Source organism: Protopterus annectens, chromosome 5.part0 (genome assembly GCF_019279795.1).
Source record: "Protopterus annectens isolate FY-2018-M chromosome 5.part0, PAN1.0, whole genome shotgun sequence".
Taxonomy (NCBI): Eukaryota; Metazoa; Chordata; order Ceratodontiformes; family Protopteridae; genus Protopterus; species Protopterus annectens.
The window spans coordinates 1,110,583,256-1,110,610,621 of NC_056735.1; the positions used below are offsets into that span (position 1 = coordinate 1,110,583,256).

The window sequence follows — 27,366 nt, forward strand, 5'->3', positions numbered from 1 at the left end:
CCTCATCTTCAAATCATTGTCCATTGTTCTGAGTATTCAACCTCTGACAATTTTTCATAGTTTGTTTCCTCCTTCATTTTGCTCCTAGTCCTTTAATGCAGCCCAAACCATCTGCTCAGTTCAGCATAATCAAATCTAAACTCTACTCCATCATATTTGTCTCTGTTTTGTTATTGTTCCTCCTATTCTAAATGATAACTCTAGCATGATCACTGCTAGCTAATGGCACCTTCACCTGAATATCTGAGGCCCTTTCTGCCTTGGTTATTACCTCATCCAGGATTCTCCCCTTTCTGGTACATACCTACACCAGCTGGCTAGACCTCTCACTATATGAGACTAAAATCAACTCATACTCTCTTTCAGTCTGGAGCTCTGAATTTCCTGCTTCTAGAAAGCTTGGATTCCTAAGAATATAACTCCTTTCCTCCTATCCCACTTTATTATTCTCCCTTGCAATTTATAATCCTCCTCCTCCCTTGGTGTGCTTGGGGTCAAGGTACTGTATCAAGCAATGGCAGTTCTTCCTGCCTCTATTTTAACAAGCAGGTTGCTTAGTTTACCGTCTGACCCTGCCGGCTTCCATGCTTCCTTAATCATGGAAGTTTCCTCCTCTCTGATCTCACATTTGATGGCTTCCCTTATATAGATTGCTTTTCCACCTCTGTTGGTCCTTTCCCTGTCATTTGTGCATGGCTTACACCCAGGTACATCAATTGGCATAGAAACTGTGCTTTCACATAGGGTGCCTAATGAAAAAACCCTTGGTTTTATATCATGCACACTGAAACCTATGGAGGAGAAGTAGTCACAGTAAGATAAAAAGGGCTTATCAGTAATTAAATGAATCCACAGATATCATGAGTATTCTTTGGCCCTGTTTTTGCTATGTATGCAGATCACAGGCCACTGATTACCTAGTTCAGCTAAAATAAACCTTTTTCAGAAACGAGTTCACCAATATAAAAACTCTAGACAATGTTACTTAGAGCAAATGAGTATAGAGCTAATTATACTTCATTAAGGTTCATAGGTAGGTACTAGGCTATCTGCCCAAAGGAATTTATAAGCCTAGCTGGAATGTGTTGGCCCTCACTGGCCCCTTAGATTAGTTCCCTGTGCCTCTGTCCAGCAGAGCCATTGAAGTGATCCCTCAGGTAAACTTTCTGTTTCCCATCCACTCGTCAAGGTTTCTCTTGAAGAGGGTTAACAAGGAGCTCTGCCTAATGTAGATTGGAATCTTCTTCCAGAGCATGGGAAGTCTCTGGGACAGGAATCTATCCCTCTAGCACGTCCTATTTATTGTTGTGGTGCGGTTTAGATCCCTGGAGCATGTGGCTCAAGGGGATATGGTTTTCTTTAGGTGGAGCATGTCCATCAATTCTGGGTTGGACATGGCCTTGTATGTCAGGCAGGGATCACCTCTGAGTAGGCGGTATGCAACCGAGTACAGCTGAAGTTTCTTCAGTCGAGCTGCATCAGTATCATGTTAAAGCTGTTATACTAAGTAGTACATTACCTATTCCAGAAAAGCCTACAGACTTAGGCATACCTAATCAAGCACTGATACCCAGAGCACAGTAAGTAAATTAATCACTGGACAGCCAAAGATGTAACTCTCTCACAAGTGTATGAATATGTGTTAACAGGATGGCCTAAAATAATTGAGTCAGGATTTATGCTATACTGTTCCAGAAGACTGCAATATTGCCAGAGATGATCATGTATTCTAAGGTTAAGGATCATAATTCCTTTGCAAAGTAATTCTGTAATAATAAAATATTAAACTGAAATCATCCTGGTATGTTTGAGGTGGTTTGGCATGGATCATACTTTGGGGGGGGGGGGTAAAAATATTTAAAGAATGTTAGCCATACAGTATAGCATCACCAAATACAATTATGCACTCATGGGATTGGCCTAAGAAGCCGTAGTCTAGACTATATTTGTGCTGCGATGGTGATGTTCCATTCCATTGAAAAATGTTTCTGGTTTTAGTAGATGACCATTGAAAGCAGATGGTTGTGTATGCCATGAACTCTGCTGCTCTACATGGAACAAGTTAAAGACAAAGTTTTAGTATGTATGGCGTTTCAAAAATATAGTATCTAACAATGTGTTTTGTTTCAACAGTATGGAAATTGTGAACTTCACAGAGAAGTGGAATTTATCATTTCATTGCTTGGCAAGTAATTCTGTGCAAACTTTAAAGGAAGGAATGCAGAAAATGAAACTTGAGACCTTTGAAACAAAATTTTTGCTCATTTTCAGAATTACTCATTAGATGATGATAGGTTTATCTCCAACACAAATGGTTATGATACAAAGTCTAAGACCCACATTTTACTCATTTTCACTGGATCTGAAAGCAAAAATGCAGAACAAATTGTATTCCCAGAAGCAGGTTTTCAATAAACATAAAAAGAAGAAGTTTTGCACCATTTTCACTTATGTCCGTAATCTCAAGGGAAGCACTCAGATGTGCTCAGAACTGGTGGTCAAGGACACCGCATACACGAATGCCATAGATATAGCCAACCTGCTGGCAGACAGGCTCAGTGAAAACTTCACCCCTCTGTCCCCCCCTCAGTAAATCAGGACATCACCAACACCTGCCCCCTTCCCTTATCTCTAGGGAGCAAGTCATCACAGCCCTCTCAAAGGCAAAAAGTACAGCTTCCATGGGACCTGATAACATTCCAGGCTGCATCCTACATGAACTCAGGCAGGAAGTTGCAGCACCATTAGGCACCCTATTCAACCAAAGCCTGAGTACCAGCTTCTTCCCAGCTGAGTGGAGGACAGCCACTGTTATTCCTTTGCACAAAGGTGGAGTGTCCACCGATCCAGGAGATTATAGACCCATCAGTGTAACTAGTCTGATCTGCAAGGCCATGGAGTGGATTATCATGGACCTCATTAACAAGGACATTTGCAACCTCTAAACACTTGATCCCACACAGTTTGGTTTAGTCTATGGGAGGTCATGCCTGTTAAATTTGGTCGACTGCTTTGAAAGTCACCAAAGCCATGGATGAGGGAAGATGGTGCACACCGCCTACCTTGACCTGGCCAAAGGCTTTGATCTATTTCCCACTCGGGTATAATAGATAAACTCTCTCAACTAGGCATCAATCCGTATGTTACCAGATGGGTAGCAAACTAGCTCACTGATAAAATCCACCTAGTCAAAATAGGGGAGCCACCTCAAGCAGTCAAACTGTAATGAGCAGTGTACCCCAGGGATCAGTCTTGGGGCCTTTGTTGTTTGGGATATACTTTTCTGAGGTGCAGGCCAAAACCAGTGGGCTATGGCTGACCAAGTTTGCAGATGACTGCAAGCTGGGCACTGTCTTCAACTCCCCTAGTGATGTGGACATCCCCCAAGAGGGTCTCACCCAAAGAAATGACTGGTGCCAGAAACATGGACTCAAACTGAATGTCAAAAAATGCATCATCATTCCCTTTGGGGAGAGTGACGTTCCCACAAATTATCCCATTAATAACAAGGTCCTAAGCATGCAATCAGTCGTGAGGGACTTGTGCACCCAGGTTGATAGCAAACTGACTTTTGACCATCATATTGCCTCAGTTGTACAGAAAGCTTTCTACATGGCCCACCTCATAAGTAAGGGAATCTTATCCAGGGACAAGGTTGTCATAACATCCCTGCATTCTTCCCTTATAAGACCATTACTGAGTACAGTGCCCCTTTTGGCATGTACCTCACAAAGCACATGCAGCAGATGGAGAGACCACAGAGGTTCCTCACCTGGAGAATCCAGGTCCTCAAACTTCCACCTACACAGACAGGCTAAAGGCCCTGTCCCTCTACTCAGTCTCCTACAGACTGCTCAGAGGTGACCTCTGTCTGGCATACAAAGCAATCTCACACCCTGCCTTGATGGGACTGCTGCATATCCACAAGTCAAGCTCCACTCGAGTAACTGCAAGCGTGACCTCAACCTGGTCTGTGACATCAATAGGACTTGTTGGTGGGACAGATTTGTGTCCCAGAGACTCCCCCTTCTGTGGAATAGACTCCCGCTCCACATCAAGCAGAATACCTCATTAACCCTTTTTAAGTGCAACCCGGATAACTGGATGGAGAACAGAAAATGCACCACTGGGATTCCACCTGTGTCCCTGCTAGACAGGGGCATTGGGTGGTGACTTGTCGGAACATGGGCTAAATTCTTGGCTAGGGTTGTAAGGGCCTCAGGGCCAACAGCCTAGTAACTTCCTGTGATCCTAGAGATGAAGTTTATATAAGAAACTGTGTTTGTAGTCCTAAATGGATCCTTGATACAACTGTGAGTTGTTCAGATCTTTTATCTTATACTCTGGTCATTGTTCCTGGTTTGCCTGTGAGAGGGCATTTTGATGGAATCAGAGTAAAATCCACAGACTGAATCAGACTGTGAGCATGGAAAAGAGACAGAAGAGTCATTAAGTGGGGAAGAGTTTCATTTCCCCCATTTGCAAACTGGCACATCTGAGACAGGTGAAGAAGCTGAAGCTGAGACCTGCTCCTGCAGGTGTTGTAAATGAAGATGGCCAAAACCCCTTACTCATACTTGTCAGAGAAGATGAACATTCTGAAAAGCTTCATATTTGCCTTTTTGCTGCCCAACTTGTTCATTCTGTCAATGATGTGTGTACCCCTACTTATGTGAATGACTATATTAGACAGTAATGAGACTTCTGGTAAAGGGCAAGAATGTTTTCTGGTTTCACCAAAGCCTGTCACAGAAACTGATAATGAAACTTTAAATGGTAAACAAATGCATGATTGCTGATAAATGTTGTACAGTGGAAATTCTGATTTTTTTCATATTGTATGCTACTGAACCAAATATTTACTTGTACTAAAAAATATTGTTTATGCAGGAAGTTTGCAGCACAAGAAGGAAGTGGGATAGTGTAATGGATATTACATGGTTAACATTGGTGAGTACACATTGTTTAGTGTAAATACTCTGCTGTGGAGTACATTAAATTTTTTTTTAGCTCTAGCTAGTTCTGATCTCTTTCTCATCTTAGCTGCTATACGGTAGCTCTGCATGGGTACCTGGAAAATTCTAGCTACTACAACATCATGTACATAAAGTTTGCTGCAGCTCCTGTTAGCCTGGACTTCTTATTAAAGCTGATGAATTATTTAAGGTGTTTGGACTTTAATATATGATGGGCACTTAAAACAAGGACAGTACCAGGCAGTCCATCAACATGGCTACCAGGGGCAAGCTGTCCAGGTAAGGAAATATATGATGGTACATCTACCGCAAGGGTTCTGACACCCTATCACTATGTTAAATGCTCTGGGCACAAAAATATACCAGAAAGAGCATTTTTTGTTTAAAGTACTGCCTGCCAAGAGCAAACTAAAGAAACTCCCTGTATGGACCCTAGTGAATGGTGTTTCAAAAAATATCCCCTTATATAGAGTGACAGCACCCAGGCAATCTGCAGCAACAAAGTCATGACCCCTGGGTTGTGTACATTCAGAATATCATGTTATCAGTTTATTCAGTGAAGTTGCTAAGATCAGGGATAGGATGAAAGCTTTCTTTCCCTTTTGAAGCTAAGAGGATGTGGGAATAGAATCCCTGGCTTTGCTCTGGAGGACAAACAGTTTTTTCTAGATAATGGGCTGGCCTGGAAAATGTACTGCAAAGGGGTACACAAAGTTTATTCCAAAAGTCCTGCAGAAATGATTTTGTCTCTGAGTGGGGCTCTTTCTGCATGAGGATTTAAAATCTTTAATATGTAATTCTTCATGGCTACATCAAGAACCCAATTACCTTTGATGATGGCTCTCCAAACTGAGACAAAATCAGAGAACTGCTCCCCAAGGGCAAGTCAATATTATTATTGCTAGGCCAATAGGATTACCATTCTGGCTAACCTGTCAGGGACACAGAAGGTGAAAGATTACCTGATGCTTGAGGTCCTTTTTATCCTATGGGGGCTGCTTTCTAGAAAAAAAATGGGCTGGCCGGGAAAAAGTGCTGGAGATTTGAAGCATCTTAGATTTCCTTAAATGTGATTAGTCTTCATTTCCTCTTGTAAAGATTTTTGATCAGGTCTGGGGAGCCTGCCAAAAGATGACTTCTTCCCAGAAATGGACAACAATAACTTGCCTGAGTTCATCTCAAAAGAAAAAGAACCTTAGTGCTCCCATACTATGAAGGCACATTCTTGATCCTTCTGCTTTAGCCATAAGCATAGTCATAGTTCTTATGGATCACATGGAAACACACTGTAGAATTTTGTTATGAGCCTTAACCAACACTTTCATGAGACTAGAATCAGGAGGGGCTCTGAGTTTGCCCATTGCCTGTTTCATTAGGGAGGACTGGAACATAGACATATGAGACAGATAGCTGAGAAATCTGAATACCATTATGGCAGAGAAGATCACCCTCTTCCCACCCTGATGGAGGCTTTGGTCTCCTTATCAGGTAGAAAGATAGGCATGGTAGACTCCAGGACCTATAATAAGCCCATAGGAATCACAGAAGTAACTGCTCTAGGTTGCTTAGTTACTATTTCTTCACTTTACTTCACTGAGAGGTTTCACATGGCATTTGCCTTCATAGGATCATAAAGAGAAGAATCTGAATGCTTCCAACCTTCAAAAATATTGTCAGAGAGTACAAAGAGTATCCATGTGTGGGATGACCAAGGGCTTTTCTTTCTTAGCCAGATCCTCATTAAGGCATTTGCAGTGAGAAGGTAAGTGGGGCACATGTCAATCAATATAAAACTTCACGAGCCTAAGAGCTTCTCCCAAGGAGAGTTATTTGGAGGTGGGGGGGATATAAATCAGAGAGGTCTCATTGTTCTTACCCATTTTAGCTAGAAGGGCTTGCAGTTCATCTAAATACTGTTTACAAGACAAAGAGGGAGAGGGTGGACCACCTCTTAATCTAGACCCAATATGGCATATGGAGTCAAGGATGCAATGGGTAAGTGACACAGATTGGGGCCAGGACTCCAGTACCTGGATACGTTCTTAATGGAGGAAGCACTAGGGTAGAACGCAGCCTGCATAGATCCTAATGTTTGTATATGTCTATGTTCCTTTTGGGTACCTTGCTACACTACACCTATAAAAACAGAACCCACCAGACACCAAATAGTTTACACATGTGCACATGTTCAGCACCTGATTTGTCCTTTCTTCTAGGTCCTGCTGGTGTTGGATAACCTAGTGAAGTATTTCCAATGTGGCTTACTGAGTTATGTTAGATTACACCGTAAATCATGGGCAGAAGAGACCTTGATCCCAGGTGCTACCACTTGAGGGATAACTGCAGCATTAAAGATTGGGCACACATTCTAGCCTCTACCATATGGAAGCTGGTATGGATACTACAGAATGCTCCCCTGTTGTGAGCTTTCAGGGTATACCTTTCTATGGTCTCTCATCAACAGTCAGCGATGGACATGAGGTCAACTCCTGCTAGACAAGGAGGGGGCTGGCAACATATGAGGCCCGTGACATAACCTCAGGGATGAACTTACCTAGAAAGGAGTGTCTGATGTCTATCTGCTCTCATTTGCCATGTTTATGACTTGGCAATGACCTAGTATAACACAAGGAACTCTCAAGACTTTTGGTATGGTGAGCAACTGATAGAAAGCCAAATATAACCCTCCTATTGGGGCTTACAAAATAGGGTAGAATGCCAGTATCTAATGACAATTCTATTTCACAATTATACCCTAGAATCTCTAGGTGATCACTGCACTTACTTTCAGGGCAAGAACAGACCAGAAAAAGAAAAAGAAACAGCTAAAAGATCCTGGGTTAGGTCTTACCACTGGCAGCTGCGTGTCTCAAGAAATTGTTGCAGAGGTGGCAATCAGAATGACTGATAAAGTGTCAGACTCCTTCAGAGAGAGAAACTAGATACAATGTACATGGAAATACTTAAAATTAAACAGTGTAAGAAACTTCTCTGTGTGGAAGATTTTCAGTCCATATATTTCTAGTTAATCACTGTATATTAATCAGATCAGACAACAGTAGTAGAAGTAGCGAACGTAAACTCGTCAAGTCAAAAAGTAATAATAGAAAATATATAATTCTACAGCATTACTAAGTATTCGAAAGTAATCCAAGCAAGGCAGGCAGTCTGTTTCCAGTCGAAAATCCTTTATTAAGTACACAGACAAGCGATCCAAGTAAAACAAAAATAGAGTAATAATTTCCTCACAAGCTTACTAAATATATATATATATACTTTTTATCAGGCATGGGAGTGGTTTATTGTGCTGTAAAACAAAGTGTTATTGGTACACATGTTAAATTCACATCCCTCCCCCCATCAGTGTGACATTCGAGCTGGTCCTGCCCTACCCAGTAGCTGTCATAATAATATATAGCCCTAATGTACTTTAATGGTACATCTTATTTAACCAAATTATTAAGAAGATTATTAAGTTTGTGATTTTATACAAGGCAATATACTACATGGCTGGAAATATATTAACCTTAGTTCATTTTGCGATCAAAAATTATATATAAATATATACATATACATTTTGCATGTAAAAATCATTTTCTATTTTCATAACCTATTGTTAACAAAGATCGCTTTCGTCCTTCTAGACTTCTTCAGGTCTGTGTACAAGAACCCTAAAAACCTATATAATTGTATAATTAGTATTGTTATTACCATCATTTTGAATAAAGTGGAAAAAAGAGAACCAGAAAAAAATAAAAAATAAAATAAAAATAAAAATATATATATATATATGTATGATGATGGAAACAAAATATACACTTAAATTTCAAATGATTTCAAATGGTATTTAAAACCAATTTGTAGAAAAAAACAAAATAAAATACAATTAGTCATGTAAACAATGTGGCAATTTTTTAAGTTCCAGTGCACTTTTAATTGAACAGTAGTAGTTTAGCCCAGGCTTTCTAAAAAGAGTTCAGCTTTAATTGCCACATGAGTTCATGTTTCTCCAGAATATTCGGGATGTCTCCTTCAAGATCACCCATGTCTATGCGATCTAGGATCTGGAACTTAAAACCTGTGTGTCTTTTATGAAGAGAAAGGTGTTTGGCTAGTGCATTATTTTTACATCCAGAGCGGATTTCTGACAGATGACATGAAATCCTTCGCTTGAGTTTATTTACAGTCTTGCCCACATAGAATGCATCACATTCATTGCACTGTGCCCTGTAAATTACTTTTTTATTGTTACAGTCACCTCCTGCACTGGTTTTAATGATCTTCTTTAAATAAGGGCAATAAAAACTATCACCTTGCTGTATAAATATACAAAATGTACAATTAGTTTCAGATCTTTTAGTGCTTTTCTCACATGGTCTAGGTTTAAATTCAACAAAACATCTAATATTCCTGGCCTTCCTATAAACAAATGATGGGGCTTCATCTAAGATGTTAATCAGAAAAGGGTTTCCTGTGACAATGTCCCAGTTTTCTTCAATAATATTTTGATACTGTGATAATCCAAAGTGTATGTCAGGATGCAGCTATTTTTGCATTTGTTATTCTCTGTGGGATTACTTAACATTTTTCTACTGGGGAGGTTGAGTGAAGGTGCTTCAGTCCTTTTCAGTTCTATAATGGGTTCCAGGATGTTTTTTAACATCTGACTTTCATAGCCTCTCACTAGAAAATCATTCTCTAAGTTGTTCAGGTTTCTCAAAAATGGTTCCATCTCTGTGGTAATTCGAGCTAATCTATAACCTTGGGATTTCACTACATTATACTTGGTTTTTGTAGGATGTAGACTTTTATTGTGGAGTAATAAGTTAACCCTCGTTGGTTTTCTGAATAGATCAGTGGTGATTCTGTTATTGTTGGTGTCCTTGGAAATCTGCATATCTAAGAAAGTAGTTGAAGTACAGCTATGGGAAGAGAGGAAGGCCAAGAATATTAGAAGTTTTGTTGAATTTAAACCTAGACCATGTGAGAAAAGCACTAAAAGTTGTGAAACTAATTGTACATTTTGTATATTTATACAGCAAAGTGATAGTTTTTATTGCCCTTATTTAAAGAAGATCATTAAAACCAGTGCGGGGGTGACTGTAACACTAAAAAAGTAATTTACAGGGCACAGTGCAATAAATGTGATGCATTCTATGTGGGCAAGACTGTAAATAAACTCAAGCGAAGGATTTCATGTCATCTGTCAGAAATCCGCTCTGGATGTAAAAATAATGCACTAGCCAAACACCTTTCTCTTCATATATTAGAGAATGTAGGTGCCGCTAAATATCTAAAGGTCCACTCGTCAACTCAAGCCAAGCAAACTATAGTAATAACAATAATAATACGAGTGAGTAGCCACCACGATAATTAAGTAAACATGGCTGTTGAATTTATTAACATTTATTGCATAGTACAAGTAAAAAAGATGAGCACTTTCGCGTACTGCCAGGTACGCTTCATCAGATCTTAAAATACATCCATTCAAACTTCCTTTTATATAAAAACAAGGAGGTATAATACTTTCATTTTAACCAATTAATTAATTAAACAAGCAATTGCTTAAGTTCACAATTACTTAGATGCACTCAGTAGTTCATCAACACTCTAACCACAGTTGCAAATCTGTAGGCATATATTGCAATCACAGTTGCTCATATACACTAAATAATTCATAAACGCTCTAACCACAGCTGCAGATCTGCGGACATACACTACATCATCTCAAAAATATAATATAAAATAACACATTTATAAAATGAAATAAATATTAATAATTTCCCCTTCCTAAACAAAAATACACACTAAAAATACAATTAAATAAAATGTACAAAAGACATATACGTCTAAAATACATAATGTGTATACATATGTAAATGTGTAAATCTATGAATCATATATTAACAACATATAAAACTCTATCCTAGGAAAAATCATAATAAATCACAAATTAACACATCTAGTGAATTCTAAATATGATTCATAAGTAATCATCTACCCCAAAATTCAATAATAATGAAATGTAAAATATGAAATGTAAAATATGTGTGAATGATGTCATTTGTTACTAAGTGCTTCAAGTATAGACTTGATAGTTATTGATTGGTTAAGACCAGACTCCTGGTGCGCTCGTAACTTAAAAATCCATTGGAGTTCCACTGTCTCCAAATGGTTCATGTTGTTACCCCCTCTCTTGTTGGGGGTTACTAACTGCAACACTCTAAACCTAAATTCATGTCCCTCATTAGACATAATATGTCTAGCTAAAGCATTCTGTAGGTTAGACTTTCTAATTTCATATATGTGATTATAAACCCTATCTTTAAGCCTTCTTGTTGTCATACCAACATAAAATGCTTGGCATTGGACGCATGAGGCCAAATAAATGAGATTGGCACTATCACATGAAGCAAAAAGTCTGGGTTTAAAGACATAATCCATATCAGAATGTGTAAAAACCTGTGTATCAACAATCATCTTACACATGTTACACTTGCCACAAGGATATGTGCCTACCTTCTCATTGAGTTCAAAATGCTGTTTGTTAACTTGTTGTCCATGATCCATACATAGTAACCTCCTCAAATTTTTACTGTTTTTGTAGGGAAATTTCGGTGTTTCACCTACTATTTTAACAATAGAAGAATCTATTGTTAGTATGTACCAATTTTTCTGTATGATTTTTATAATTTCTTTATTATCATTAGTGAACCTGGTGGTAAACGTCACTCTCATATCATTTGTGATAAAATTACCGTTACTATATGTAGGGCCCTTCTGCCTAACATACCCTTTCTTGTCCATGTTTCTATATTCTTTAAGAACTGAGGTTCTTATATCTTTTACCATGTCTCTATTATAACCTCTTTCTACAAAGAGACGTTCCATAAAATCAGCCTGTTCATTTAATATATGAATCTCTTTACACAGTCTAGTTAATCTAATAAAATGACTTTTGACTATGTTAGGAAAAACAAATTGCGGATGCATGCTGTCAAATCGAAGTAAAGTATTCTTCCAGCATGGTTTCCTAAAAAGAGAGGTAGAAATGTAACCTTGTGTATCTAGATTAATGGCAATATCTAGAAAGTCAATGGTGGAGCTAGAATATTCCATGGTAAACCTTAGAAAACTAGTGGTTGATTCTAAATAGGCAATGAACTCCCTAACTTCTTCTATAGTCCCATTCCAAAATATCAGTACATCATCTACAAATCTCCTATACAGCAAATTTTTTTCATAGTATATACTGTTAAAAAGATGATTCTTCTCCCAGTAATATACTACAAGATTAGCATATGTATTAGCACATGGGGTGCCCATGGCGACACCCCATTTTTGTAAATATAGCTTATCATTGAACATAAATACATTATTAGAGAGAACAGTATCTAACAAAGTACATATGAGTAATTGTTGATCATTACTAACATTATGATTGTGATTCAACAACTCCCTAATTGCTTCAATACCATAGTCATTAAGGATCGAAGTGAACAGATTCTTCACATCAAGAGTAACCAATAAACAGGTGTCTATAGTCCCATCGGTAGAAAACTGTTCCAAGATGTCAATTAATTGATAAGTATCTTTTAAAACAGTTGAAATATCCCCAACTAGAGGATCTAGAGGATTTAAAGTCTTCTCTAAATATGCAAATATTGTTTCAGTGGCCCACCCTTCACCCGCAACTATAGGGCGCATTGGTAATGGATAAATCTCCTTATGAACTTTAGGTAGTCCTTTGATATAAGGAATTAAAGGATGCTCAACTAAAAAATACTCATATAGCTCATAACTAATTTGTCTGCACATAAGAAGGTCATAAATTACTTCATGAATATTCCTAATTATCTCATTTAATGTATTTCCATTAATCTCACTGTATGTGACAGCTTCTTCTAGCATTAAATACATTGTTTCATTGTAATCTATAGTATTAAGTAGCACGATCCCACCCCCCTTATCAGCTGGCTTAATAGTCAGCTCAGTGTTACTGCATAAATTCTTCAACGAGCGCCATTCACCATTAGTTATATTAAAATACAAACATTTCCGTTTGCCTTGCAGAAAGTATGTATAGAAATCTTGCTCACATAATTTAATAAAGCATTCCATTTGTGCAGGTAACACGGGTGAAAAAGTGCTCTTACGCATGTGACAACAATCTAGAGATTTCTCTTTCATAACTCGTTTATTAAAGAAAAACAATTTTAAGGACACTAAACGTCCAAATATTCTCAAATCAGCTAGCAGTTCACTCAGGCGGCTGTCCTGTGAAGGAATAAATGTGAGCCCTTTATTTAAAAGTGAATAGTCAGATAAAGTGAGCTCAAACCTGGAATAATTAAACACCAATTCCTTCAGTCCTTCATATGATGCCTCTGCTCCTGATTTCCACCCGAGAACTTTCTCTTTCTGCGGCCTCGGCTGCTGGAATGGTTCCTCGATGCTGTCCGCTTTTGCACAGGAAGCAGTAACAAACGCTGTATATTACCAATTGGAAATTTAGGCCTGGCTCCCAGCATATTTTTTGCCTGTCCATCTTTGTATCCGTGCTGATTTGGTGGAGGAGTGTCTACATTCGATAAAACATCTGACACTTTATTGCTACCAGGTGGTGTGGTAAAAACTTCACCAATATTCGTTTCATTGATGGTAGAGGGAACATCCATATTAAGAGAAACAGCACCATTAACCATGGAAGATTCCCGGTTAGGAATAGTAGAAGGAATGGGTACTATGTCAACATTTCTCTTCATAAAAGACACACAGGTTTTAAGTTCCAGATCCTGGATCGCATAGACATGGGTGATCTTGAAGGAGACATCCCGAATATTCTGGAGAAACATGAACTCATGTGGCAATTAAAGCTGAACTCTTTTAGAAAGCCTGGACTAAACTACTACTGTTCAATTAAAAGTGCACTGGAACTTAGAAAATTGCCACAATGTTTACATGACTAATTGTATTTTATTTTATTTTTTATTACAAATTGGTCTTAAATACCATTTTAAATCATTTGAAATTAAGTGTATATTTTGTTTCCATCATCATACATATATATATTTTTTTTATTTTTATTTTTTTCTGGTTCTCTTTTTTCCACTTTATTCAAAATGATGGTATTAACAATACTAACTAATTATACAATTATATAGGTTTTTAGGGTTCTTGTACACAGACCTGAAGAAGTCTAGAAGGACAAAAGCGATCTTTGTTAACAATAGGTTATGAAAATAGAAACTGATGTTTACATGCAAAATGTATATGTATATATTTATATATAATTTTTGATCGCAAAATGAACTAAGGTTGATATATTTCCAGCCATGTAGTATATTGCCTTGTATAAAATCACAGACTTAATAATCTACTTAATAATTTGGTTAAATAAGATGTACCATTAAAGTACATTAGGGCTATATATTATTATGACAGCTACTAGGTAGGGCAGGACCCGCTCGAATGTCACACTGATGGGGGAAGGGATGTGAATTTAACATGTGTACCAATAACACTTTGTTTTACAGCACAATAAACCACTCCCATGCCTGATAAAAAGTATATATATATTTAGAAAGCTTGTGAGGAAATTATTACTCTATTTTTGTTTTACTTGGATCGCTTGTCTGTGTACTTAATAAAGGATTTTTGACTGGAAACAGACTGCCTGCCTTGCTTGGATTACTTTCGAATACTTAGTAATGGTGTAGAATTATATATATTCTATTATTACTTTTTGACTTGACAAGTTTACGTTCGCTACTTCTACTACTATTGTCTGATCTGATTAATATACAGTGATTAACTAGAAATATATGGACTGAAAATCTTCCACACAAAGAAGTTTCTTACACTGTTTTGTTTTTAGACCCACTACACTTTAATGGGTTGTTTTGAGACTTCGGGGATACCATGGAGATTACTTGTTTTTTGTTGAAATACTTAAAATTAATTCTTTATTAGAGGACTATATAAAAAACAGTGACAAAAAGTTAAATACACAGAGAAATTGTTGAACAGACATGATGACAAAATAGTGCAGAACCAGAAACCTTATGGAAAATTAAAAGTAAGGCTGGTGCAAAGTGAATTACAACAAGAAGAACTTACTCAAAATCATCCAGAAGGGGCATTTGGAGATTCTTGGGAGTACCTGAAAAAGAAAGCAGGCAATGACTGTAAAGCTTTTATTCAAAATGCATTCACCCCTAGACAGATATTTCTTTTTTTCCCCAACAAATTTTTATTTGATTTTACAGCCAAAAAAAATGAAAATACAAATAGATATTACACAATAAAAAAACAAGAAAATAAACTATAAACAATCATTCATAACAAAATGCAGTATGAATTATACAAAACCATTAATATTTACCTAATAAATCTTGTAACTTCTGCCAAGCTAAACATTTATGAGCTATATTAGATGTTCTGTTAAGAATAGTTTGCATTTCTTTATTACACACACACTTAGCTAAACATATACAATTACTAAATAAAAGTATTAGACAGATATTTCTGAGAAATATGTCTGAGACAAGCCCGCTGGACTTTTTTCCTGGCAGTTGTACTTAAAAATAAATCTCAGACATCTTCTAGTTCAGTTTCAGACATATATCCAAAAAGAGCAGATTCCATCTCTATTCTGGAAAAATGCAAAAATGCTAAAACTGGTGCAGATGGAAATTATTTATGTAATAATTATTCAGCCACAACTAGGCAATTAAGAAACAAAGTACATCCCCGTGATCAGGCAATGTAAGCAATTCTAGCTGCACTGCAAATTAAACCTTCCAGCTGTTTTTTTTTTATCCCACTGGGATGAAAACTTATTTAGCATTTGATCTGTCTTAGACAGCAACAGGAAGAACAGGGAGAAGCAATGGAAGGTGCAGTCACAATTGTCAGAGAGATGGAAAATAGAATGGAACTGCATAGGATCTGATCTCTACCTACACCCTTTCCAGCCTTTGAAAACAAACTTTTGTATAAGAAAAAAAATACAGAACTTTACAAGAGGAATAATTGAAAGGATGCAACAAGATCCTTTAGGTAGAGAACTTTTGGCTCCTGAGCATATGGCCAAATAGCAATGGCTGTAGCTGAAAAACTAAAGAGAATAGGCACTAGGGAGATAGAATTCATCTTACTCAAATTTTACTTCCTTGGAACTTAACATTTTAGATTAACAGCTATTAAGTATTGACTATAGGAGAGTTTGTTTAAGGTAAATATGCTCTTCTTAACTCTACATCTACCCTTAATATTAGCTCATAAAGGTGTTAAAAATAAAAAAAATAGTTTAAAGAAAATATGAGGTAGATATGGATGTTCCATTAATTTCTAACATTTTCTTTTTATTCTTATTTCTGCATGGAGAGTGTGCATGAGATGAAGTTATCAATCAATTATACATAATTTACAGGCATGCCTTTGAAGTTGTATTGATAAATTGATAGGAGGAATAAGGTTAGCATTTATGAATACTTTTAAGTCACTTTTGTTTAAAATTAATAAATTAGATCAAGAGATGAAGACCTATTATAGATTTTCATTTAATTACACTGCAATTTATAGTTTATTGCATAACTCTTTAACAGGAAGGGAATTTTGCAAGAAAAGAACACTGTCAGGGTAAGGTATCACCTCCCAAAAAAAGCACAAATCCAAAATCAGAAGAGGTTGATACTCCACAACAAACGAAGCAAACCAGATGAATGAAAAGACAAGTCCTTTATTCGAATAAGTAAGTGCTTTCACATTGCTCAGAACGCTTCATCAGACTTCAACAAACCATAAAAATTTGAATCAACTTATATATAAGTAAAACACCAATGAAAATCACATTAGCAAGTCACATGCAAGTTACAAAAATACATCATTTCCTTTCCATAAAAATTACATAAAATAAAATATATAAATATATATATCCTAAAAATCTCATGCTAATAAATGAATAGTAGAAGTAAAATGTTAAAACATACTAAAACATATATTAGATAATGAAACATATTACTCTGTTTAATGCTTCAAAGGTTTATCTAATAAAAATGGTCTCAATGAAAATTTATCATTGAGACCATGACCTTTATTCGCAGATAGCTTAATTATCCACTTTGCCTCAGCTTTTTCTGTCTTATTGCCAATATTACCAAGTCTTTCTGTCTCTGTTAACTGTCCTATTACTAAAAATCTAAAGGCATGTGTGGTGTCATTTTGTAGTACATGCTTGGCTAGGGCATTCCCTTCATTCTCTCTATGTATAGCATACAAATGCTCTCGTATCCTTTCACTTAAAGTTCTATTGGTCTTTCCTATATAGAAACAATAACATTTTATGCAGGATGCTAAATAAATCACATTTCTTGACTTGCAATCAGCGTATTCATTGAACTCATATTTAACACCAGTGTCTGGATGTATAAAAACATTAGATTTCATTATATATATACACTGGTTGCAAGAGCGACATGCAAATGTACCCTTTCTCTCAGAGGAGATCTTATTTTTAGGCACTCTCTCATAACAAAGCATATGTTTCAAAGATTTAGTATTCTTATAGCTAAAAGATGGTTTCTCACCCACTAAGTCTTTTATACCATCATCTAACTGTAGAATATTCCAATGTCTCTTAATAATGTTGACAATAGAAGTATTTTTATTAGTAAAGGGTATCACTAGTCTCCTCTTATCATTATTCCTCACTATAGGTCTCTCATCTATACTGCCTTGTTTTTTAATAAAAGGACGTCCTAGATGTGTACGTTCGAAAGTATCCAATGAACGCATATCTCTATTGCAATAGCCTCTATGTCTAAAATCACTTTCTATAATTTTTAATGCATTAGAAAAAACCAAATCATCACTAGTTATGTTAGAAAAACGTTTCACCTGATTATTTACAATGTTTTTATGTATATGGGGGGGGGTGCATGCTACTTCTGTGAAGAATAGCATTCTTCCTACATGCCTTCCTAAATACGTCTGTTTCTAGAGTATTGTCTTTTTTGCTCAATGTCACATCTAAAAAATCAATTGTGTTATGTGAATACATTTCAGTCAACCTAAGAAATGTGGTAGTTCCATTAATATATAAAACAAACTCTTTCAGGAGCTCTAATGTGCCTCCCCAAATTAAAAAAAGGTCATCCACAAAACGTTTATAATATTTTATAGAAGTGGAGTAAGCCAAATGTTCTAAAACATACGTATTCTCCCAATATGCTAACACAAGGTTAGCATAAGAGTTTGCACAAGATGTGCCCATAGCTACTCCTTTAATTTGAAGGAAGTATTCATTATTAAAGGTAAAAACATTGTGACAAAGAACCATTTCTAACAACATTGTGAGTTTAATAACTTGATTATTGCTAAGTCCTTTATTTAACAAATATAACCTTAAGAAATCTATCCCTACATCATTAGGTATGCAAGTGAAAAGAGAGACAACATCTAGTGTTACCATATAATCTGTAGTTTCTAGAATATTGTTCTCATTGAAAGGTGCTAGTGTTTCCAGAAACTGTTTTGTATCACGTAATATAGATTTAGTAGATTCCACGACTGGTCTCAAATTTTTTTCTAGAAAAATAGATATTGTCTCAGTTAACCAGCCTCTGCCAGATACTATTGGTCTAAGAGGAGGATTATGTGTAGTCTTATGTACCTTAGGTAAACCTCTAATTACTGGTATCACAGGTTTCTCTATCAAAAAATATTTGTACAGTTCTTCATCAATAATCCCACACATCAACATGTCATATAAATCTGCATGTACTGTTTTTATTAATTTATCTAAATCTGACATGCTCAATCTCTTATAAGTAGTAGTGTCTGAGAGCATTTCTAACATAGTATCATGGTAGTAGCCGGTATCTAGAAGCACTGTAGCTCCCCCTTTGTCAGCTTGTCGAATGACTATACTAGTATTGTTCTTTAAATCATGAAGGGCTAACTTCTCTTCCTTGGTAATATTGTAAAAATCAAGTTTTGTATTGTCAGATTCAAAAAACTTCAACAAATCATCACTGCAAGCTCTTTCAAAACTTTCCAATAAAGGATGTATAGCAGGCATATATGTAGAAGGTTTTTAAAAGACAAAACATCAGTATTAGAAGCATTGTTGCCAAACTGTAAACCAAGTGCAATATTTCTAACAAAACATTTTATGTCAACAATTAAATCACTTACATCAGTCCCCTGAGAGGGAATGAAGGACAAACCTTTGTTCAAAATCTTTCTTTCATTGTCCATAAGCATGTGACTGGAAAGATTAATAATCAAGTCCTGGTTACAGTTTTGAAAGTTTTTTTCTGAAATTCTAACTGGCCTCCTGATATCTTCCTTTTCCTGGTGGTTTGTGGACTCCAATTGCGCCTCATCTCCTGTCGAAAAGGGAGTGAAAAACGGAGAGAAGTGTCATTACATTCAGCTGAAACAGTTCCACTTGTTGATATAGGTGTTTTTCTTCTCACTACAGGTGCTGACATGGTCGTTGTATTTAAAACATCAGAGTGTACTGTATTTACACTGGGGCATTGTTCACTGACTGCTGCTTCTACCTGAGAAGAGGAAGCAGGCATGGAAGGAGTTGTATTGATAAATTGATAGGAGGAATAAGGTTAGCAATTATGAATACTTTTAAGTCACTTTTGTTTAAAATTAATAAATTAGATCAAGAGATGAATATCTATTATAGATTTTCATTTAATTACACTGCAATTTATAGTTTATTGCATAACTCTTTAACAGGAAGGGAATTTTGTTCTCCATCTCTTTAAAACATGTAGTGGGACTTACACCATCTTACACAATTTTTGATTGAGTAGGAGACTTTTCCCTTGTAGACCAACCAGGAAGGGATTACAGCAGTGTGAATGTAATTTGAATCATGATATCATATACAATTATTGTGTGTTAAGCAAGATATCCTAGGGATGATCACTATGTGGGTTTGTTCATTATATGTTAGAAGATTACACAGACAATTACACTTTTATTATTATTATTATTATTATTATTATTATTATTATTATTATTATTTTTGATTGTGCACAAAACTAAATCCAAAATGCATTGAGTTATTTAAATTTGTATCCTCCATCAAGATTCCTACACTTTTTGATAACCGTGGATGCGACCTCCAAAGGAAGGTAGTGACCATTAATTAACAACTCAAAATGATTGGTTGAGGGTACAGTAACATTTTAGGGGCTGTTATATGCTATAAAATGACTGGGAAGGTTCCTGTTGAACTTGGATAATTTACATGACAAGTTACTGACCTACATGCAATATCGAATTTAGAAAATTAAAATAAAAGCATCCAATCTATTATTCATATAGTGATTCACCCATATGACCACAGACTTTCTACTACCAGCTCTGTACTGGTGGCAGACATAATTTCATATTTAAATGGAAGGTCTGGGGGTGTGGGGTGGGAATATAGAATGAAACATTTCATTTAGTTCATCAATTTGCTGTGTGATCCACCACCATAATAAATAAAGTGTTGGATAACATTGCTCATCAATACAGAGTGGGAGTTCTACTTCTGCTAATGACAGACTATTAGAGATGCATGTCTGTAGTTTTCTTTAATGTTTTTTTTTTTTTTTTGGGGTGGGGTAAATGAGGGATTTGACATTGTTATAAAGAAATGTCTTTTGGCTTCTTCGGTTAGGGCTTGCCACAGCGGATCACCACTCTGCAAATTGATTGGCAATGACATTTTTGTGGTTTCGAGTTGCCAGCCTGGTGTCCAACCTTCATGGAAGGCACACGCACACACACACACACACACCTACCTGTATGTCTTTAAAACTCACCCAACCACAGGGAGGACATGCAGACTCCACACAAAAGGTGCTCCAGCTGAGAATCAAACTGGAGAACCTCTTGCTGTGAGGCGACAATACTAACCACTGCACCACCATAGCTGACATTTGATATTATTATCATAATTAACTTAATTATTCAGCAGCAGAAGAAAATGATGCTGGCACATGCATATGAGAGGACTACTAGACTTAAAAATATGGAAAGCGATCATAATTTTAGAACTTAAGTGTTATAAGTAACCTGAGATCACTCTTAATGAACAGTCTTAGATTATTAACTTGGAATGCTGAGCCTTTAGCAGTTAAAATAAAAACATCTCGAATACCAGGATACAGTTGGTATAAAAAGTATGAAAATATATCAGTATTTGCTGATGATGTTATTTTATATGTAACAAACCCTCAATACAACATATTTAAGGTATCTGGGATATTGAAATAACACTTGCAGATAACAGGATACAAAGTTAATGAAAGAAAAAGCAAATGCTATACTATATAGCTATGTACCAACATATGACTTGGTTTAGACTTTTCCATGTAGCTGAGGTTACCAAAAATGAAATATGATGAAATATCTAAGTATTTCATTGGGGAATTAATCCAGAGCAAATCATACAGGATGTGTGGAAGGAACTAATTCCAAAATTACTTAGAAAATCTGAATCTGTAAAATGCTGAACATGTAAGGTTCAAGCATTTAAAATGTCTCTGGTCCCATGGGTCTTATACATCCATCAAGCATATTATAAAAACACCTGATAAAAATATAAGATACAATTAATAGAGAAATTAGAAACTTTATATAGGACAGGAAAAAATCTAGAGTCTAATGGGAAAGATTGATTTTGCCAGTATAACAGGAAAGGTTAGGATTCCTGACCTAGAAGCATACTACAATGCCACATTACCCCACTCAGGCATTATGGACAAGCTCACTAATTAAGGTATACACCCTTTTATCAACCAGGGGATAGCCAACTGGCTCACTGATAAGACCAAGGAGATCAAAACAGGTGAAGCTACCTCCACCAAGAGGCCAATCACTAGCCAGAATCCCCAGGGCTCTGTACTGGGCCTGCCTCTTTTTGGTATCTATTTCGTTGAAATGGAAACAAATGCTGAAGGTTTATACTTGACTAGGTTTGCATATGACTGCAAGCTGGAGGTCTGGAGGTTATCATCAACTCTCCTGTAGACACTAGCATTCTTCAAGAAGGCCTATCTTTGACCAACCAATAACGCCAAAGCCATGGTTTCAAACTCAATGCTAAGAAATACATAATTGTACCCTTTGGGAAGTCAACCATCCCGGCTAATTACTGTAGATCAGACAGTGTGTATGTACTTGTAAGAAGCATTTCCAGATGTAGCAAGTGCATATAAATAGTGAGCATGTGCAGGCAGCAGTGCCATTTTGAGAAGACAGCCAGAATGCTAACATGTATGAGCGTGGTAGTCAGTCTGTTTATAAGTTTAGTAACAAGTAGAGTCCAAGCAGTAGAGACAAACATGCAGATCCAAAAAATTCTGCCAGAAACAGTACGTAAAATGAAAATACATCTTTAATGTGTACACTGGTAAGCACTTTCACTTGTAGCTTCTTCAGAACATCAACGAAATAACATAGTGTAGTTCACTGTTCTATTATATCATGATTCAACCAATCAGAACATTCAGTCAATTAAGTACATTTATAAATATATAAAAGAACATCTTCCAAATGAATGAGGAGTCTATACATATATACACACGTCCTACAGCATGAAATAACTCTATATATGTTCATAACAGCATTATATATGTACATATGTATATATAAAAACATAAAATTATTAAAAAGCAGTTCATGACCATATTATTCTAAAATAAGCTATATAGTTTTATGAACTATATATTTATGCATGGCAGCAACATATACAAATGAAATTAATATAAGCATTTCATAACCTTTATTGATTTAAAATAAACGGATTAATCAATTTAACCAATGTGCAGTCTCCTGGATTTCAGAAAGGGCTTTAAGGAGCCTCTTTCATTGAGACCTCTACCTCTATCAGCCCTAAATCTCAAAATCCATTTCACCTCCCTCCCCTCAGTGGAATTTCTAATGTCCCCTCCTCGGACATGGGGCCTTACAGTATCTATCACCATGAACCTAAACACATGATCTTCTCCTACTGCTAACACATGTTTGGCAAGAGCATTTGTGGACGATCTCACCCTTATACCATACAGATGTTCCCTTATCCTATTCCTAAACATCCTGTCAGGCTTCCCAACATAGAAAGACCGACAGGTATCAAAGACGGCAAGATATACCACATGTGACATGGCACAGTCTGCCATAGAGGTGAAAGTATAACTCTGTCCTGTATCAGGGTGGGTAAACTTTTCACTGGAATCTATGTAGCCACAGGAATTACAGTGTCCACAAGGGTGTGTACCCGAGCCCAACTCATGTTCCTGTTTGTCAAATGGTTGACATAACATCCTTTTCAAATTTGGCTTGTTCTTAAATTTGAATTTTGGGTAGATCACCTACAATGTTCCTAATATCAGGATTAGTGGTTAACACCCCCCAGTTCTTACTAATCACCTCATATACCTTCCTATTATCCGTGGTATAGAACATGAGTATCCTAATCTCAGAGGAATGTACCTCAGGGACATCCTGTAACTCACATTCCATCCTACTGGAAAAATAGGGGCTAGCTCTCCCCCATCTAAGGGAATCCAGTTCATATAATCCTTCCTCTATTTCAACTCGACTATACCCTTGCTTCTCAAATCTCTCTTTTAAATCACTTAACTCAGAGTGGTATCCCCCATCCGAGGCATTGAGCCGGGATACATGCATCCCTTGTCCTTTAACCACATTCTTAAATACGTAATGGGGGTGCATACTGTGCCTGTGTAACAGGGTGTTTCTCTGACATTTTTTTCTGTGTTCACCTGTATTGATAAGTCCATTATCTAACCTTTCAATGTAAATATCCAAATACTCTGTCCTACTTTGAGAGGATGCCATGGTGAACCTTAAGTAATCAGTCATCCTGTTTATATGCTTAACAAATGTTGTCAACTGGTCCATATTCCCAGTCCAGATAAAAAATACATCATCCACAAAACGATAACAGAAGCGGACATGTCTCCTGAAGGCATCCATAGAGAACAACATATCCTCTTCCCAGAGAGCCAGAAACATGTTGGTGTAGTTATTGGCACAATACGTGCCCATAGCTATACCATCCCATTGTAAATACATGACCTGGTCAAAGAGGAAGACGTTCTCAAGGATGACCTCCAGGAAGAGACAAATCAGATCTATATGTCTCTTTCCATAATCATTGTATCTGATCAGGTATTGTTTAACTGACTCAACACCTGCCGTATTGGGAATGATAGCGAAAAGAGACTGTATGTCTAATGTAACAAAAATCAATTCCATGCCCAACTCTGACTCATTTGTAAAGCTGTATAAATCCAAAAGGAACTGTTTAGTATCCCTAAGAACCACTGAATTACGATCCAGCACCGGGCGAAGGAACCTTTCCACATAAAGTGAAAAAGGTTCAGTGCACCAGCCCCTGCCTGATACAATCAGTCTCATAGGGGGATTATTCCCATTTTTGTGGATCTTAGGTAATCCCTGTATAATAGGTAATACAGGATTTTCTACTTCTAAAAATTTAAACAATTCCAAAGTTAAATGGACACCTTTGACCATATCATCCAACATCATACTAATCCTATTTTTTAGGGCACTGACGACAGCATAATACTGCATATCACTAAGCATAGCCTTCATGGAGCACTGATAGTCATCCCTATCCATAATTACTACTGGTCCACCCTTGTCAGCTGGTCTTATAGTGATAGTGCTGTCATCTTGAAGTCTCCTCAACACCCTCCGCTCTTTAAAATTCAAATTATACTTAGTTCTATAACATTTCTTCTTATTATTCTTATCATCAAAACATTTAAGTTGTCCTCCACTAATTTATAAAATGTTTCTACTAGGGGATGATAGTTGGGTACATATATACTTGGCTTCTTAAAACATGACACATGCTCATTAAAATTTCCAGCAAACTCTAACTTCAACATGATGTTCCAACTGAACATCTTGACATCAATTAAAATATCCGTTAAACTGCCATAGCTCGTCGGAGTAAAATTCAAAACTTTATTTAATACAAAAAACTCATCATTATTCAAATTACATTTAGAAATGTTCCATACTAGGCACATCTTCTTGAGAGATTAGTTGGACTGCCTCACGGCCGAAAATTTGCACTTCTGTCTCCCCTGATTGATTGATTGAGTTCTCCTCATCCCTCTCTCCACTGAAATGGGTAAAGGGAACTGATGAAAACCCACAGCCACAGGGTTTCCATTCCCTGTGGATGTACTTTCTGATACGGCCCACATAGTTTTTGGCCGCACATCAGGTTGAATTGGCAACTCACTCCCACTACAGAATCATTGGGAGTAATATTCTGCATAGCCACATCATTGGATGTCTGCATATCAGTCGTATATACCTGCACCACATCACTCACCACAGGTTCAGAGACTTGTACTACAGTCACTTTTCTATTATCACCAGAGCCAGCTTTATTATTAGGAGTTAAGTCTGTATTTACTCGAGGCAAAGAACTACCTTCAATTCCCTGACCATTACATCTATAATCCAATTCAGTGTTTTGTGTGGATCCTTCTGCCATGTCCCTCGTAGTATAATAAGAAATAAGAATAAAAAAATAAACCACAAAACACTACTTAGGGTAAATGTCCCACTGCGGGTGTAAAGAACGATAACAGTAATAAGTAGAGTCCAAGCAGTAGAGATAAACATTGTTTATACGTTTATTTAAGTTTAAGATACAAAGTTACAAAGCCTTTTTTCTGATGTGTTTGTGTGTAATAAAGCTGCTTGAACAGAACCCACAAATGTTTGTCTGCTTTATCCTGACCAGACGAGTGACATGGTGTCAGAACAGGAATTAAGAGAGCAACTTCTTCATGCCATGAGGTGCAGAGTTGAAGGTGAAGGCAGATCAAGATGGTTGAGTGAAATGGAGCTCAGATAAATGAAAAAGGGCCAGAAATGAACTTAAGGTAAAGAAAACTGCACAAATGATTTATTTGGCAAAGAAAGTGAAATGGCACATTTATAAGGCACAAAATGCATTATTAATCAAATGAGTAGCACAAAATGTATCAAACAGAAGGCAAAAACTACATTATTAATTAAACAAAATGTCTAAAACCACAATATTTGATGAAACTAGCAGATATACTCATATGGGGCTCAGAATTACCTTTGGCTTGCATAAAGAGCATGTCTGAAGTAAAGTGGGCACAAGAAAAATATAATGAGCATGATAAGAGATTAAAAGGGCATGACGAGTACAATAAAATGGCAAATTAAGCTTAAAGAGCAAGGTGACTGCATGTTTTTTAGTAAAAGACTGTGTTTGGGCATAAAGTACTATTTCACATTGACTGAAGCCATTCAAAGCATAACTAGAGTTTTTGAAGTATCTCAGAGTGTGCAAAGTGTTTGCAGAGAGTGCTTTATTATGGTGCAATTATTTCAGAGAGCTTACTGTGTGCAAAGTACAGTTGCAAGTACAGCCATTTCAAAAAGTTTCTTGTGCTGTGTGCATTTATTCACAGAGTGCTGCCATTTCAAAGCGTTTCTTACACTGTACAGAGTTATTTCATAACGTACAGCCATTTTGAAAGGTTCTGTACTGTGTACAGTTTATTTGCAAAGTGCATTCATCTTGAAGTGTTTCTTACTTTGAGTTTCCTCCATTTTGTACAGTTTATTCACAAAGTACAGCCATTTTGAAGTGTTTCTTACACTGATGAGTGATTTCACAAAGTATAGTGATTTCAGAGTATTCTTGTGCTACAAAGACTTCTTTGGAAAAGTGCAGTTATTTCAAAGAGTTTGTTGTGCTATTGGGCATAATTACAAGTACTGGCATAAAGTTCTGGCATATATATATATATATATATATATATATATATATATATATATATATATCTGTGTGTGTGTGTGTGTGTGTGTGTGTGTGTGTGTTCATACATAATTTCAAGCACCTTCACTATTGTGTATTGATATGGCAGAGGCATTTCGCAGACCTAGTCCACTTGTATTTGAACATAATATAGCAGAGAACTGGAGAGTATTTGAGGAGGAATACGATATTTTCATACAAGCAGCTTTTTCTGACAAAGATGCATGTACAAGGGCATTCATTTTGCTTACCTTAGCTGGATCAGAGGCCCTTGAAATAGAGCATTCATTTGTGTATGCACTGTGAAAAACCGAGGGTCTGCCAGCCCAACCAGGTAGAATTTTATAAATAATTCTATGTCATTGTAAATATTAATATGATCCACAGGCTTGTGTAACAAATGTAAGAAAACTGTGTTATGTTCTGAGCTTCAAAAAGGTAACCACAGTGCACCCTGCTGCACGAAAGCTGATGAGTAAAGCATTTTATGACTGTTTGATCTCA

General features: G+C 36.6%; 1 long non-coding RNA gene across 1 annotated transcript in view; it reads right to left on the minus strand.

The window, feature by feature from the left end:
* Positions 1-27,366, minus strand: part of LOC122802062 — a 118,507-nt gene that overhangs the window by 30,132 nt on the left and 61,009 nt on the right. Inside the window, exon 2 of the long non-coding RNA XR_006364866.1 lies at positions 15,096-15,138. This is a non-coding gene — a long non-coding RNA (uncharacterized LOC122802062). The remainder of the gene's footprint in view (positions 1-15,095; positions 15,139-27,366) is intronic.